The sequence below is a fragment of the Scleropages formosus genome, chromosome 17 (genome assembly GCF_900964775.1).
Source record: "Scleropages formosus chromosome 17, fSclFor1.1, whole genome shotgun sequence".
In the NCBI taxonomy this organism is placed as follows: Eukaryota; Metazoa; Chordata; class Actinopteri; order Osteoglossiformes; family Osteoglossidae; genus Scleropages; species Scleropages formosus.
In genome coordinates this window covers 4,886,074-4,904,053 of record NC_041822.1, presented here as the reverse complement: position 1 = coordinate 4,904,053, position 17,980 = coordinate 4,886,074, and the positions used below count along the sequence as shown (strand labels likewise).

Below are 17,980 nucleotides of genomic sequence, written 5' to 3'. Positions count from 1 at the left end.
GGAGGGAACATATGTTAGTCCACAGGGTTCTGGGAGAGCCTTGCAGAGCGCTGAGAAATGATCCGGCTTGGAGTCGTGGAAAGAGGGAACGCGTACGTGGGTCAAGGAAGAGCCTGTGATTAGCTCCTTTGTTGGAGGTCTTTTGTGCTTCATTGATCCCAAAGAATGCCCCTCTAATGAGTCCATTCAGGCCTGGCAGAACTTTGTATGGAAGACAAACTAAGTTGTGGTGGTCTTCCGAGGCACTGTAGTCGGGAATAATGATAAAGAAATGCTGGCACATATGGTTGCCCCCTTTGGAGATGCAAGGCAGTGCTTTCTCATGAGCGAACTTTGCATTCTGTAATCAAACTGGGGCAGATAAGGCAGAAACGCAGCCGTACGCTCCAGCTTGGCAGCGTTTCCCAGCTGAGCTCTCCAGAAGCCGACCATACTTCATTTTACACCTGTACTAACTGTGTTCCTGAAGGCTTTCGCATGCCAAATTGAGACTGTAAGGAACGTTCCTACGAAGGCTACGCTGAACTCAACCGAAACTGCACTCTACATTTCATGTTGCCATAAATGCGACGACTAAATGTTCTTACATTTTTAAAGGACTTCACCGCATTTTTAAACACAGAAACGCATGTGTGCAGCTATCAGTGTGTGTTTGCTGTTTAGGGTGTGTGATGCTCAGTGAAACAGACACTTCCCCCAGTCTGCTGGAGATGAAGCTCAGGGCTAACCCTCTGCCCCTGCAGCAGAATGGAATGAGCTCTGACATGTCTCAACCTCTTTAGAAAAGAAAAGGGGGGAAATGTGTAAAACAATGGCCGGAGATTTTTAATCTACCCTCCACGCAATATGAAATCGAAACTTCCCAAATTCTGCCTGGCTTTCAAAGTCCTCTGCAGAGGACAGGGATGAAAGGAGGGGGACGGAGGGATAAATCGAGTTCAATTTGAAATCCACGCCGGCACATTAGATGGCGCAGCCTCATTGTGAGCGGGGGTCGACCCCATGGCTTCCTGCGGTTTGAAGCTAATTGTTTTCGTCAGGATGGGAACGTCTGGAAGTCCACTGCAGTGTCCCACCAGCGAGGCTTCAGTAACTGAGCCGGCCCGGGGAGAATGGGCCCACTTTGTAGCAACACAGCAGGCTGAAACGTCACCTATTCTGCCCCTCAAACTGTCATGCATAACAACTTTATTGTGCTAAATTGAACTTGAAAGCAAGCGAAGGCTAGAAGAGGGAGAGGCTATGAGAAAAGCGTGCTGGCAGTGCCGGAAAAACGGCGTCCTGGAAAGCCAGGCCCGAGACGGAGGAATAAAAGAGCAGGCCCTGAGAGCCCAGCATGTTGTTTCATTTCTGGGTATGATGCCCGTACTCGGGGGGGTGGGAGGTGCAGTGGGAAGATTGTAAATTGTAAATGTAAATTAATTCAAATGAGCGTCTTCCTTGCAAAAAGTTTGTTTTACCCTGCCAACAGATTCAATTTATTGCGCCCCGCACTTTCAATTTATAGCGCCTTTATTATTGCCGGGCGTCAGTGATTCATAAAATGATTACGATTATGTTAATAATTAGTAACAGAGCTCTTAATGTGCGCTTGGACAGAACAATGTTAAGCAGCCGTGACACCCTCCGTCATCTGAAAAATGTGCCGGAGTTGCTAGTCTGTTGTGGACAAAGGCGTCTTAATTCTATCCAGCTTTCATCTTGAATAGGTGGGTTTGTTATTCATGCATCAGCTTTGCAGGTTTCTCCACGTTCTCGTTGTTTTCTTTCAGTTGTAAATTCATTTGGGGGAAAAAAAAAAAAATTATATGTGAAATGAAAACACTTGCTGGATTACCCAGTGTTCCTCACTGGGCCCGTCAGCAGGTTGTTAATGGCGGATCTTTAGCTCTGCGGATCATGTCCTCACCCCGGTTGCCTGGAGGGATGAGTTCACCAATCGCGTTAAGTTAGACACAAGTGTGATCCCAGAAGAACGGCAGACACAAATGTGAGTCTTGTCCGCGGCACCGCGAGGGCCGACAAAGGGCCAGATCTGCCCATTGTGTCCTAGTGTGTTTCCCACGAAAGGCCTGCGGTGTGGAGAAAGTATCAGATTTCCTGTCATGGATAATTTTTGGAGGACTGACCCGGCTAAATGAAACACATTCAGTGAACAGCTTGTAGTGTATAGATGCTTATAAAAACAACCGAATGCTAAATATTTCGCTATGCATCATTCTCAATTTTTTTCGTGGCTTTGTTTATCGGCAAAATTGTAATTCTTGAAGGCGTTTATTTAAAATCGATTCTTCTTCCTCTTTTATGCAATAACCATAAGTCAGACAAATGGTCTGTTCTCCGGTTTTCGTAAACCTGTCCTATTTATGGGATTAATTACTTTAAATATGATTTGTATGACTTAATTTTTCTCACCTTCAAATTCTACAGCCTTAACAGATTTGTTCAAGTGTGACTTTGAAAATCAGGTTATTGTAAGCAATTCATTTTGAGATCCTTTGACTACATTTAAATCAAGTCACTGTATTAATCTTTAAAGCGAAGAAAATTATTAACACAAATCTTGGTGGTTCTTCGCTTATTGTGGCCATTGTTAAGCTTTGTGCAGCATTTCTTTGTTAAGATTACGAAATCATAATTTTATAGCAAGGAATATATACAGAATTCTAGATTCCGTGCAAAATACAGAAGAAAAAGCCCTCGAGCCAATATAATGACACTTTTGAACCATTTTGATAATATTAAATGAGGAAAACCAAGCTCCAGGCAGAGAACCTCAGCTTTAACTGAGTTTTAATACCTACCATTATCCTGTGGTAACCACACACCCCACTGAAACGTTTGATCCTCTGTTTGGAGATGAAAGCTTTTTCTGGTGAGAGGTAAACTTGGGTCAGAGGACAGGCTCTTTCCTTGCAGGGTGCCTGGGACCTGACTCTTTTCGGGGAAAACATCTGTTTGGGCATCTAGGGTGAATGAGGGGGCATGACATTTGATATTAGATGGATGTAGGAATGTGAAGAGCAATACGGCTATTAGAGGTATCAATGTGTGATATCAGCTGCGTGCAGAACTCCTCACATGACTATTGCTTTTATTTTCATACAAAGATTTTATAAGGCTTTTAATGTTCTGGCATGCTAAGATTGCCCTTCAAAAATACAAGTCAGTTTGTACATTGGATTTATTCATTTAGCTGACGCTTTTCTCCAAAGCACCTTAACATTACAACTATTTACCCGCTTATACAGCTGGGTAATTTTACTGGAGCGATTCAGCGTAAGTACATTGCTCAAAGGTACTACAGTCTGAGGTGGGGATCAAGCCTCTAACCTTCAGATACAAAGGCACTACCGCTAAACACTACGCTACCAGCTTTCCCAGCTAGATGGCCAATGAAAATCAGAAATTCACAGAAAGTACTATGTCGTTGATAGTCGCGGGCTACAGCATTCACCTTGCCTTCGAAAGACTCGGGTTCAAAGCCCTGCTCCTGTTGCAGTACCGTCGACCAAGGTGCTTACCCTGAAATTCCCTGCAAAAATGACCCGTTTGTATAAATGAGTAAACGGCCATAAGCAGATGAATACCGAGACCCGGAAAGGTGCGTCCCGTTGGACAGAAGCACTGTTCGTGCAGTTTATTGTTAACAATTATGTACGTATTTAGTGTTGTGTTGGGGCTACCGAGGCCTTGGCCAAGGTGCTTACCCTGAAATTCCCCGCAAAAATGACCCGTTTGTATAAATGAGTAAACGGCCATAAGCAGATGAATACCGAGACCCGGAAAGGTGCGTCCCGTTGGACAGAAGCACTGTTCGTGCAGTTTATTGTTAACAATTATGTACGTATTTAGTGTTGTGTTGGGGCTACCGAGGCCTTGGCCAAGGTGCTTACCCTGAAATTCCCTGCAAAAATGACCCGTTTGTATAAATGAGTAAACGGCCATAAGCAGATGAATACCGAGACCCGGAAAGGTGCGTCCCGTTGGACAGAAGCACTGTTCGTGCAGTTTATTGTTAACAATTATGTACGTATTTAGTGTTGTGTTGGGGCTACCGAGGCCTTGGCCAAGGTGCTTACCCTGAAATTCCCCGCAAAAATGACCCGTTTGTATAAATGAGTAAACGGCCATAAGCAGATGAATACCGAGACCCGGAAAGGTGCGTCCCGTTGGACAGAAGCACTGTTCGTGCAGTTTATTGTTAACAATTATGTACGTATTTAGTGTTGTGTTGGGGCTACCGAGGCCTTGGCCAAGGTGCTTACCCTGAAATTCCCCGCAAAAATGACCCGTTTGTATAAATGAGTAAACGGCCATAAGCAGATGAATACCGAGACCCGGAAAGGTGCGTCCCGTTGGACAGAAGCACTGTTCGTGCAGTTTATTGTTAACAATTATGTACGTATTTAGTGTTGTGTTGGGGCTACCGAGGCCTTGGCCAAGGTGCTTACCCTGAAATTCCCCGCAAAAATGACCCGTTTGTATAAATGAGTAAACGGCCATAAGCAGATGAAAACCGAGACCCGGAAATGTGCGTCCCGTTGGACAGAAGCACTGTCCGAACAGTTCACTGTTAACAATTATGTACGTATTTAATGTTGTGTTGGACATAAACTGACGAAATTGAAGTAACACTTTGCTTTCAGGCTTTTCTTCTTTTGCTGCTTTAGTGGCACTGGCTGGATTGCTTGATGAGACAGTACGGTTTGCCTCCTCTCTCTCTCAAAGTGTTGAGCGTGAGACGGATGGACGCACTGCCCTGCTGCAAGTCCCGTGTAATGTCTCGGAGCGTCACGCTGGCTTCCGGAAGCCTGGCGTCTTGACACACCGCCTCTCCGTCGGCGATTCGTACTGGTTGTGCACGGGGTACGAAGAGCGAAGCCCTCCACACACCTCACGATATTTTACAACAAAGCCTTGACAACCAAAGGCAAGAATTGCTCATAGTCACCTTTATGGAAAGGTGCAATTTCCGTCACGTTGTCTGTGATACGTTGGATTTTACAAGGGTGGGGAGGAAAAGCATGCAAATGTCTTCATTGCATCATACGGTGTGTGCTTGTGACTGACGGTTTTATGTTGCCTGGGACTTAAAAGGGGGCAGTGCTCATCTGAGGTTTCTCTACAGCCACCGGTATTATGAACCTTGGGAAATGTGACAAACCCCCTGCATTTACATGAGAATAATTGGCACATCAAATTTTCCATCCAGTGACAAAGGATTATTTGCGTGGAGTGTGCACAAGCAGAGAATGCAGCTATTTTTGAAAAATAAAAAGGAGAGAGTAGGAGAGAGAAGAAAAACAGGAAGTTTAACCCTTTAGTCACTTGTTGTCATCAGGTGGACATAGCTGATGTTGCAGTTTTTTTTAACCCACAAAGGCAAAATACTTTAATAATAGTGTTTCGGCCTATTTTGCTTAATAACATTTAAAAGCATAATACATTATAAACAGCAATGTATTGCGTGTTTATTTTTTAATCTTTTGATGATTTACCCTGCAGACAGATTCCCCACACTTTCAGTTTATAGTGCCTTTATTACTGTAGTGCGTCAATGATTCATAAAATGATTACAATTATCCTGCTTTTTAGGAAAATCAAGTATATACAGTTGCATTATTATGGTTCTTTAGTACAGTATTACATTCTGTTACTAGGTCCTTTTTCTTTGTTTTACCTTTATTAACTCTGCTAAATTTAATTCATAATGTATACTTATTTTTCCACGTAAGTACATAGTACATCTTTTGAGAACCAACATTCACAGCAGTGCTTCACACCATGCTGGCTCTAACGCACAAATGAGGCGGTAGTGATGTCAGGTTCTGTATCAAAATTAAATAAAATGTTTTGCTCTGTCAAACTACATATATAGCCATAAGCAATTGGAGGCCTGTACATCGAAAGCAGTCAAACCGCATTTATTTCAAATCCATTTCCAGTTACCATGACCCATTTTTTAAGAAACATTTTCCAAGTCAAATACTTATATTTAGTGTTCTGTGTTGTCAAATGTTTAACAGCTTTTTTCCGTCTGTCTTTGAATTATTTATTCATATGGTGGAGTTTCTTTTGATAATTTAAGCACTCCTGTGGTGTTCTATTTAAGTGCAAATCAAAGAGCTCTACAACAGGCACGGTTAGTTTTTAGGAGCTTTTTTACAGATCGTTTTCACAATGATTTAAGTTATGCTTTGTCTCTGCCAAAGAAAATATAATACCTACACATAAAGCATGGGTATGTTTCTGTAATTAAACACTGTTCTTATTGAACAAATTGGTAAGAAAAACACACAATCCTAATCCTTTTGTCCTTCTGCTACGAGTGACAAGTGTTTTATTCTTTACAACAGCATTACCACTTGTAGCACATCTGTTTTTTGGACAGAGGCACATACTGGGGATCTTAGACCCAAAGTTTTTGTCTCTTAGTGGTGCCAGTCTGGCCATTTTCTGTCTAAATCTAATGAATTATGCTGGAAGATTGACTGCTAGAGTACAAGTAGGGTTGGAATGGTGTTGACTACCAGTGTTGTGGTTAAAGTTGCAGAGTTCTGCTCAAGGACCCAAACTTGAATTTCACTTCTTGCTGTAGAGGCTTGAGCAAAGAGCAGTATAGTGGCACAGCAGGTAGTGCTGCTGCCTTATGGTACTTGCTTATGCATGTGGTTGTGGGTTTGAATCCAGCTCCCTCTGTGTAGAGTTTTCATGTTTCCTCTGGGGGCTCTGGCCTCCTCCCATAGTTCAAAGGTGTATTTTGGGTCAAATAATGACTTTAATTTGTCTAATAGCATGTGAGCATGTGCTTTGCTGTATAAATTGGTAAATGATTGCAGGGAGTTTAGTGTGGTGTATCTACCATTGTAAAACTTGCCTTGGAAAAAGGTGTCAGCAAAGTACTAGTTAACACTGATCATTGTGTATTTCTTTGGAGAAACCTGCCAACTAAATGAGTTTGTTCGCTACACAATGTAGTTACCCTGAAATGTTCAAGTAAAGATTACCCAGCTGTATGAATGAGTAAATTATTCTGAGTTTCTTTGGAGAAATGTGTTAGCTAAATAAATTAAACAAATGTTGATTTGTCTGTTCTTGTTATACAGGTACTGAATGGAGACATATTCCTTCTAGCAGTTTATTGACACGGTCACACTTCTTACATAACAAAATCTATTATAAACTTCACACTTCCTTTCCGACAATCTCAACCAGTCACTACCACTGATTAAGGCAAATATAAACTGATGTCAGTACAGGCAGTCCTCGGATTACGAACGAGTTCCGTTCCCAAGTCTGTCTTCAAGTCGGATTTGTTTGTAAGTCGGAACAGTTAGGTATGGTGGGTATCTAATGTCAATTTGTCAAATGTTTGCTCTTAGTAAAAATTATATTGTGTACTTTTCTAGTTCAAAGGCATGCTGTTCAGGTTCACCTGTAGTGTGTGAGTGACACAGAGAGAGTGTGTTCCACTCATGTATGGATGAGTGACGCAGTGTAAGTAGTGTATCTAGCAGTGTGAGTCACCTTGGTGAATAAGGTGTGTGGGCTGGTAACCCTACATAGAGTTCGTTGGAAGTCACTCTGGAGAAAAGTGTCTGCTAAATAAATAAATGTAAATGTAGTGATCTAGTGATCAAATGAAAGTGGTGCTGTGTATTTACACAGTGCCTCTAAAGACATAGTGTCTAGTTGTTTTGCAAAGTGACATGTGTTGGCAGGGATATTGTGAAATTTATTTCTTTACATTCATGAATCAAATGATTAAAATGTCTCCATTGAGGGTGGACTCTGCCTCACGGCCTGTGTTTCCGGACCTCCACACCTCTACAATAGTGCAATGGACAAGCGGGGAGAACTGTCATGGTTGAGAACTTGGAGGAGGACTAGATTAGAAAATGAGTCCAGCAATAAATAATTAATAAAAGCTAATAAAAAGGATTGAACTGGTGGATTATTCACAGCTCTTGTATGGCTTAAAGCAAATCCACTGTCTTTCAAACAGCAGTCTTGGCATAACGCTGAAGAGCCAAGAGGCAGTCTTTTCTTCTAGTGATGTAACAAGTGTTTCTTTTTTTTTATTGTTAAATCTGTAATGTCTCTTTTTTAAAGACATAAAGAAATAATAACAGATTGATGGGTAAAATATTTGTAGAAGACATGAAAAACATCATTATATATATTAATATTTATACTGTAAATTAATCTTTAATAAAATAATACATCTTAGGCTCAGTGTAGTTTCTTTGATTGCTTCAATGTGAGAATTTCTGCTGTACACCTGCCAGCTGATAACACATTTTTGATCTGTATTTAATGACAATATGTTCATATGTAAAAAAAGCCAAAGCCCATTTTATATGTGGTTTGGTTACCTTGTTGCATTGCATTCAGCCAATGAAGGGCAACAGGCTCTGTGTCGACCCTAGACAGCCATTCACTTCTCTTCTGATGGTGTCTCAGGGTAGCCATGACAACGCTCTGGCATGCCAAGGATATACCAATACTATTCTGCCAAGGGCAATAGAGGGTTCAGAAAAGGAATAAACTAGAACGAACACAAATTATTGTTATTTATTTATTTGTATGGATGGTAGGCCCAGCGCAGAATTTGTGCTAACAGAGGATACTTGTATGCAGGTGCACTGCACGAGTTTTCTCAATTTAATATGGCATTGCCTTCTTAATTTGAATTCAGCAAATGTTCTGTGTTTAGCCATTTGATTGTCACATGCCTAGTCCAATATATTGTTTCTACAGTGCATCCTCTTCCCCCTCCCCAACTTGTCCTCTATTTAAGAAACCAACTGTGTACACAACAGGACATTGGACGTAGCTGTGCCATTTTCAGGTTTTTATTCACAGTCTAAAATGTCAAAAAACAAGGAAAAAATCAACCAGAAAACACAAAAATACTGAGGTACAACAACCGACAGAAGAAAGGCGAATAAAAATGCTTCTTCCAGTTATTACATAGTAGCCAGATTGTTCCTATTTCACCTTGGTCTCTGTGGAGTCGACTTCAAGCAGTTTTTAATTGTCTGCACCTAAACATGATGGTGCTAATGAGCCAAGTCAGGTGTGCCTGTCGGGAGAGCAACGGAGCACAGCATTCCTGCTCCTCTCTTTATATGTATTTTTAGTATGTTTAAAGCTTGCCTGTTATGTCATTTTAATCATACAGTATACTGTACAGTGTTTAAGATGTTCAGGAATGCAACTTTGCCTGAAAATAAAAACATCCTTTGTATCCTTCTCTTTTCCTGCCTTAGAATGAAAGTAGGTGTTGGGCAACACCTTGAACAGGAAAGGGAAACCAAATGCATGTTCACACTTCATGTTCTTTTGTGTTCCAGGTGACAAAGAAATATTAACTATTTTATTTCTTCTCCCGACTCTATCATAATTACTGCATAATGTGGATTTCCTTCGGGTGCTCTGGTTTCCTTCCACAGTCCAAAGACATGCTGTTCAGGTTCACCCATAGTGTGTGAGTGACAGAGAGAGTGTGTGTGTTCCACTGATGTATGGATGAGTGACCAAGTGTAAGTAGTGTATCTAGCAGTGTAAGTCACCATGGTGAATAAGGTGTGTGGGCTGATAAATCTACATAGAGTTCATTGGAAGTCTCTTTGGAGGAAAGCATCTGCTAAATTACACACACACACATTTTCTGAACTGCTTGTCCCATTCAGGGTCACAGGGAGCCAGAGCCTAACCTGGCAACACAGGGCATAAGGCTGGAGGGGGAGGGGACACACCCAGGACAGGACGCCAGTCTGTCGCAAGGCACCCCAAGCAGGGCTCGAACCCCCGACCCACCGGAGAGCAGGACCCGGTCCAACCCACTGTCCCCCCATCTGCTAAATTAATTAATTAAAATAATTTTAATGGTATTAAATTAGCACCATATTGGCGTTATGCAGTTTATGTTTCCTACATAACTCATGCCATGAGTGACGTAGGATGAAAGAAGGAAGTGTTGGGCATCGCTGTGCTTTTTCTTATCCACTGTGCTTGTTTTATAAGACCTTGTTTTTTTTATACCGCCATTTCTGTCTGCAGTGCAAAAATACAACTTTCTTATTATTGTGGGCTGCAGATAAAATTTTTTAACTTAAGCAAGGCCCTGGTTGCTAGTTTGTCTTTGAGTTGGCCAGGAAATACCACCAAACACAAGTCTCTCAGATTGCACATGTTGCAGTCTCATTGTTGCTAAACACAGTTTTTCTCTGAGTTGTGTTGATGTTTTGTAAAAAATGTCAGTTTTCTGGACAGGCAGTCCCCGGATTACAAACAAGTTCCATTCCTAAGTTTATCTTTAAGTTGAATTTGTACGTAAGTCAGAACAATTAGGTACGGTTTCTATATAACGTCAGCTAGTGAAATGTTTCTCTTAGTATATAGGATATAGTGTACCCTTCTATGTATAAAAAAACATTAAATGAACACTTCCAGATACACTAAAACATCTTTAATATAGCAATAATAATAATAATAATAATAATAATAATAATACATTGTAGATACATTATATTACAGAGCAATAATAATACATTGTAATGATGTAATGATAATAATAACAACAACAACAACAACCATAATAATAATATAATAATAATAAATGTAACTACAGTATTTATAATAGAGAGAGCGAGAAAGAGAAGGAGGAGAGAGAATGTATGTGTGTGTGAGTGTGTGTGTGTGTAGGTATAAAAACATTAAAGAAACTTTAGTGTTCACTGGTGTTTCACCTTTTTCCGGTCACTTTATTGTTTCCACTTTAGTTTCAATCGTGATCGTTTTATTTTACTTTGATGCATCACATTGACGCTTTGATACCATGTTAGGAAGGTAAAAAGAAAAAAATTAAAGCCAAATACAGTAACACACACAAGACACTGTTAACAGCAACGTGACTGAAAAGAAGGAAGTCTGTCCTACCTTCGACTCAGACGCCAACATACCACTGTAGATGCGTAATGTTTTTTTGCATGTCACAAAGTAGCGCCTGTTTGTTATTACGAACCATTGTATGTAACTCTAATTTTTAATATAGTAGGCTTTACGGGGGGTGGTTCGTAACTACGGGTTGTACGTAAGTCGAACGTTTGTAACCCGGAGACTGCCTATACAGCTTTAAATCTGGCTTTTGACAGCGGTTAATTAGCAACAAACATACAGTATTTTGCACCCATATGAATAAACATGGTAAAAATGCCAAAGCCTGGAAAATTTATTTGCTGGTATCTCTGTTTTGTACGGATGTCTATTCTGAGATCTGTTAGGTAGTGCTAAGCCTGAGTTTGTGATACTGATGTTCCCCTGTTTTCAGTCAAAACTGCAGTAAATGTTAACCTGCACAAACAGGCACAACTTTCACATTTATTCCCACTGAGACTGGAATTAGGTTGAAGGTTAAGGAAGGTGAACCCACAGAACTCCATCCTCTTTCTTCTCCTCTTCTTATACCCAGCTACAGTGTACTGATCCAATGAATGCAAACAAATGTAGCACCATTAATTTTATAAATGAGGCCTTATTGATGCCATGCAACAGATCAACAGTATTCACACACTTTGTGGTTTGGGATTTCTGTATTTATATGTATTGGCATTTCCTAACTGAAAATGTTTTTGCGGAAGGATGAAAAGACAGCTTTGTACAGAGTAGTATTTATTTTCTTAGCTGATACTTTCCTCTGAAATGACTCACAATGTTAATCAACTTACCATTGTTTACCCATTTATACAGCTAGGTGATTTTATTGGAGTAATTTAGGGTGCATACCTTGCTCAAGAGTACTACAGGTAGAGGTGAGGCTTGAACTTGTAAACACTGGGTCCAAAGGTAACAGCTCTAACCCATTTACTACAAGCTATCCCTATATGTAGCTAGCTCTATACAAAGTTTATATATATATATATATGTGTGTGTGTGTGTGTGTGTGTGTGTGTGTGTGTGTATTTTTATATATATATATATATATATATATATATATATATATATCCATTTACTAGCTGAAAGTGCATTTGCTGAAGGGTTAAAAGAGTGAATAGGAAGTTGAGTAAATTATTTACAATAGCTGAAACTCTTTCAATGTACTCCATATAGGTGGGGTGGGGAAAGAAAAAATCCTTCTTTCACATTCTTACGTATTGTCAGTTGTGTTGCCCTTCTTTTGGCCCTTATTTCATCTGTTGGTCCTGGGTGAATGAATAAAGCCAAAGAAGTAGGTCAAGTCATTTGCCCAAGGTCAGACGGCAGGATGATGTCTGATCCAGCTTGTCACATGGAAGTGTCCTCATCAAACAGATCACCTCTCACCCTGACATCTTTTAATCTGTGATTATTTCATTTTGTTTTTTTCTTAAGGGAAAGACGTGTCAACGAGGGCGAAGCAACTGATGTGTTAATTTGACAGGAAGTTTGATGCCACCATTTGTTAAGGTTAGTGAAATATTACATGCCTAATGATTCTTATGGTCATTCTAGAAGGGATGTACAGTTGACCCTTGAACAACATGGGTTTGAACTGTGCCGGTCCACTTATATGCGGATTTTTTTCAATAAATATATTAGAAAATTTTTTTAGAGATTTGCAACAATTTGAAAAAACTTGCAGACGAACCGCGTAGCCTAGAAATATGAAAAATATTAAGAAAAAGTTAGGTATGTCATGAATATATGAAATATACAGGTGGCCCTGACTTACGATTGTTCAACTTATGATTTTTTGACTTTACGGTGGTTAGCCGGCGAGAGACATTCAGTATAAATCGTACTTTGAATTTTGAATTTAGATTTTTTTCCCAGGCAAGCGATACGCATAGCAATACTCTTTCGTGATGCAGTGCAGCGGCAGCAATCTACATCTCCCAGTCTGCCACGCAGAGGTGTGTATTAGGTGTATTAAACGCATTTTCAACTTACGATATTTTTGACTTCCGATGGGTTTCGCGGAACGTAACCCCATGGTAAAGCGGGGACCACGTGTATGTAGATACTAGTTTATTTTATCATTTACTAGCATAAAATATACACCAATATGTAGAACATCTACAGTGTTTTGTATCATGAAACACAATATTGATGTAGGTACTGACAGACAGACAGATGATTCATACATGTAAAATGGGTGAAAATAATAGCTCTGTGTCTTTATTCACCGTACGGCACAGTTCCAAATGTTGTGACTGTGCTGCAGCACTTTTCTTACATTGCAGTTGCATGTTTGTAGTTGCAATTACATCTGTTCTTGTAATGCAGCCATTGTAATATGCGCATGGGGGGTAACATCTTGTCCTGTGTATCTTGAGTGAATCTACGTTTATGTTTGTTGCAAACAACCAACAAGTCTTGACTGCAGTAGCTTGAATCAGCTTTTTATCATGAAAAACCTTGATGTATCTCTTTATTACCCATTTCCATATTCCTCAAAACGTCAACAAGAGCATTGTTTATTCCTCCAAAGCAACAAAGTCTTTGCCTGCTTTGCTTCTCTTTCTTCAACAAAAATAGGCAGAACATTAGTTTCTATACTGACAGTTTGGTGCACAGCAGGGGAGAGCATGGACCAGTATTACAGTTATTAAACAAGTACCACGATCACACACCAAGGACTCCATTTGCATGGGTTTTTACTCTGTATGTGACCTGCTTTCTCATTCCTTGTCGAACGAGTGTAGCTTTTGCACGACACTCAGTAGCGGAATGCACTTTGGAAAAAAAAGGCTTTACTTTGGGGGTACTTACCTCTGTGAAGCAAAGTAAAAGTGATATGGCTATTTCTGGCGGTATTAATTTTTAAAAGCAGCACACAAAAGCATAGTTTGGTTCCCAGTGCAGTGATAAGATTTTTTCTCTTTTTTTTTTTTTTAATGTAACCTTTGTTTCTCACAAAAAACCTTCAGTTGTGGCAAAAAAAATTGAAGGAAAATGGATTAACATGAGTGGAGATACAGAAAAAGACATACATGGTCATAAAAATGAGTCAGAATATTACCAATCCCCATTTAAAGACTTTTTGTGTTTCGAGTCTTTTCCTCTCTCAATAAAAGTCCCCTCAGCCTCTGACTGACAGAAGATCGCCTTTAAAAATTGGTGAGTCAGTAATCTTATACATGAATAATCTTTGTCTGAACCTACAACTCTTAGAAATTCCCATCACCTCGGGATTTTTTTTTTTTTAAATATTTCCATAAGAAGGTATATGCTGTAAAGAACTGACCTGCAGCTCATTTATGGTAATATGTGTTTTTATTGCTGCAACTAAAGGAAGATGCATTACTGTTGACATCAGTGCCTGCAGGAATTCAAAAGATGGTCAGTGGTCTCCCCAACGATTACGTTTGGAAAACTCAAAGGCCTTTGCCTTCCACTGTTAAAAATGATGTCATTAAAATCAAATCCCAGACTGACATTGAGAAAGTGACCCAACCATATCAAAAGAAATGCACTAATGCAGTCACAGTGTCATAATAATTGTCTAATGCCTTATGTTCTCCGCACTAAGTTTAAATGACTATTACTCTTTACCTCCATTTACATGTGCATTTACTTATTTAGCAGACACTTTTCGCCAAAGCGACTTCCATTGAACTCTACGTCGTGTTATCAGCCCACACACCTTATTCACCGCGGTGACTTACACTGCTAGATACACTACTTACACTGGGTCACTCATCCATACATCAGTGAAACACACTCTCTCTCTCACTCACATACTGTGGGTGGACCTGCATGTCCAGCATCTCTTTGGACTACGGGGAGGAAACCAGAGCACCTGGAGGAAGCCCACACAGACACGGGGAGAACATGCAAATGCCACATTGTTTTACCTGTATGTAAAACTCACTGGAAACAATTGCTTGGAATTGTATGAATTTCTCTCACTTGCAATACCAACTACTGGAACTAACTACTGCATCAACTGTTGTAGTTGTTCCACGGCCTTGTTGACAGTATGCAATTCCAATACAGTCTTCAGTCAGAACACTGTAGATGTTTCTCAATAGCTTCCAGTACATGAGGTAACCTCCGAGTAAAACTGGCTTGCCTGATAAGTGCCTGGTATTCATAAGAGTTGGAGCTAGCCAAGACCTGCCAGTGCTGTATGAATTTTATCAACACAATTAATTTCAAAATGAGTGTACAATTTTAGGTATGAACATAATAATATTGGTTTGGTTTAAAAAAAAAACAAAAAAAAGACACTGCTGATGAGGCAAAAATTAAGCCTAGGATCCAACACAGTCAAATTCAACTTTATAGTCCCTTTATAGTCCCTTCCACAATATGTTTAGAACATACATCGGAGTGAAATAGTGTTTTTCCTGGACCACAGTGTCACACAGGGGACAACATACTGTATACAACATATACTATTACTACTATAGTACAGTTCACAATAACTAACTCCTACACTAAAAACACTGGAAGAAAAGTGCAATGATATTGTCGGTACAATAAATAGAAATGTAAACAGATGCAAAAGTGGTACTGCAAAAAAGTGAGGTTTTTTGTGCAATAACTGTTTGGAAGAGAGAGGTGACCTAATGTGCGAGCTAATGTAGGTCGATGTGGAATGTACTAAAGAAATACAGCAGCTGTACTTGGGATGGATGCCAGTTCAAGTGAGGTAGGTTTCAGCGGAGACTGTCAGGGACCTGAGAGGACAGTCTCTGTATAAGCAGTGTATAAGCAGAAGCTTCATGATGCAATTGTATATCCAAGATCTGTCATTTTCGTCTAAAGTTGCTGGATTCTAAAGCTATGCTCACATTTAAGGAACAAAAATCTGTCCTGTTAGAGACACTGCATATGCACTTTCTTATAGGTTCTAGCCATAATACAGTAGAATGGACTCTTTCTCTTGTCCTCAGCTTCTATAGTTTCTCGTAACCCAATATTATAATACCGTGCTCAACAAAAAAGTGGTATCTGATAAAGTGTCCCCCTGCCTTGCAAACTGTGAGAAAATAATAAGTAACTCTACAGACACTCCCGGGTCTGAGCTGTGTAAAAAAACTGAAAGGTCTTATCAGGTTATAAGGGTATCGTGAAAGGAAATACACGTGAGAATGGTTAATGAACAATAAAACTAAAGTATGGCATGAAATGTGTTGCTACTATTGTGATTTGCAGAAAGCACAATCTGAACATTTTTTTTTGTTCTCTTTCAAGCAGGAAAAAACTAAAATATGCACCATATGCATTAAAACATGCAATATATATGTAACGTAAATGTTTATATGTGTCTCAAAAAAAAAAAAATTCTAGGAAGGTGATCAGGAATTGTGGATATTTGGATAAAGTTTTATGCAGCTACTCGTGTGATGAACATTGGTTCATATGGTGAAACAAACAAACTAACTGCACTTAAGAATCACACGTCTGCATCTAAGTGTCTCTTCCTGCTACTGTAATGAACACATTGTATTTTCTATGAGATGTATGTCGCTTTGGAGAAAATCATCTGCTAAATGAATACATGTAAATGTAATGTAAATTTATATATGTATTTGTGTGTGTGTGTGTGTGTGTAGATATAAGGGTATAAATTCCGAACTATCAGGACCAAGCATTTAATCCTTTTCTTTTCAGCATCTTTCATGTGATGGAAATGTTTGCAAGTCAAGAGGTTGACACAGTGATGGAAGTAATTATATAGCCACGGAAATACGGGTTGAAATTAAATGTCTCAGATGCATATTTTGCTCTTTCAGGTGCAGGATCACCTTGTATGCATGATGACAGGAATCCAAAGAAATGAAGCCATGATGACTGCAAGTGTTTGCTGGAATGGAGCAGCCTTTTCACACTGGACACGCTTGTTCGTAAAAGCACCCCGAACTTGGAAAGGAAACGCCCCCAGTTTGCTTCCCTCGCACATCGGATGCGGCTAGAGTGCACTTGAAAATGGGCCGAGGACACTTTCATCTTTGGAAGTGCAAGGAGAATGCTGACGTTGTCTTTCATACTACTGGGTGCTGGGAAAACACACACCGCTTTTCTTGAACTGTTCTTTTTTTTGCCTTTATCCACGAAGAACAGGAGCAATGGTAAAATGACTGTTTCTTCACCTGATTGGAAAATGTTTCTTGAATTGTACTTTCCAGGATGGATTTTCACTTCCTCCCCATAGTCTCTTTTTGCCTCAGACATCGCATTTTGACTCGAACGACAGCGGAGAACTCACCTGCACATACAACAAGTGTTAGTTGTAAGCAGAAACGGTGTGTACAGGTAACTCAGTTGATAAGAGAGCCACCTTTTCAGTGTCCTGGGGATGTTGGCTTCAATTACCTCCAGAAGATGAAGCCTTTGCCTCATTCTGAAAGGCAAATTTTTCCTGAAACAAGGTGAACTTGGGCAATAAATTCAAGTTTTGTGAATAAAACACACACCTTCAACATATGTCATCCTTTTCCTTGAAGATTTGCATTTTAGTTGTAACAAAAAAAAGAAAACAAATCCAGAACTGATGACCTACAAATAAAGCATAGACTGTACACCCAAAGGATTTATTTCAACTCTTTTTCTTCAAAAATAATATTAACCAAATCAATAGTCAGCCCATTCTTCTCCATATTTCTCTTTGTTGCTGCATTGTTAAACCTTACTTGGAGTCATTCTAAAACATATATTACTATAGATTGTGTGTGCATTTTGAGACAACAAATGATTTATTCATTCGATTTGTTCCTTTGCACAATCACAAGCCTGTTGACAATGGATACCAGTCACTCCCTTTATAATTATTTTTATTATTTAATAAATATTATTTATTTATTTGTTTATTTATTTGACTCCTTTCTCAAGTTTTATCATTCTAAGCAAACAAAACCTTTTTTGTAATTCCTTCATATGAGGCTTGCCTCTACCACATTTACTCTGTGACATTGTTTTCCCTGCTATTTAGACCTGTTCTGAACAGTGTGTGATCAAAGTTCTGACCTGGAGCTGCTGTCCCATT

At 39.7% G+C, this 17,980-nt stretch overlaps 1 long non-coding RNA gene across 3 annotated transcripts in view; it reads left to right on the top strand.

Annotated features, from left to right (window-relative positions):
• LOC108938590 (uncharacterized) overlaps nt 1-17,749 on the top strand; it is a 47,950-nt gene extending 30,201 nt beyond the window's left edge. For all 3 annotated transcript variants that reach the window (XR_001966435.1, XR_001966437.2, XR_001966436.1), the window contains exons 3-4: nt 12,379-12,453; nt 16,731-17,749. This is a non-coding gene — a long non-coding RNA (uncharacterized LOC108938590). The remainder of the gene's footprint in view (nt 1-12,378; nt 12,454-16,730) is intronic.
• Nucleotides 17,750-17,980: the final 231 nt, after the last annotated feature.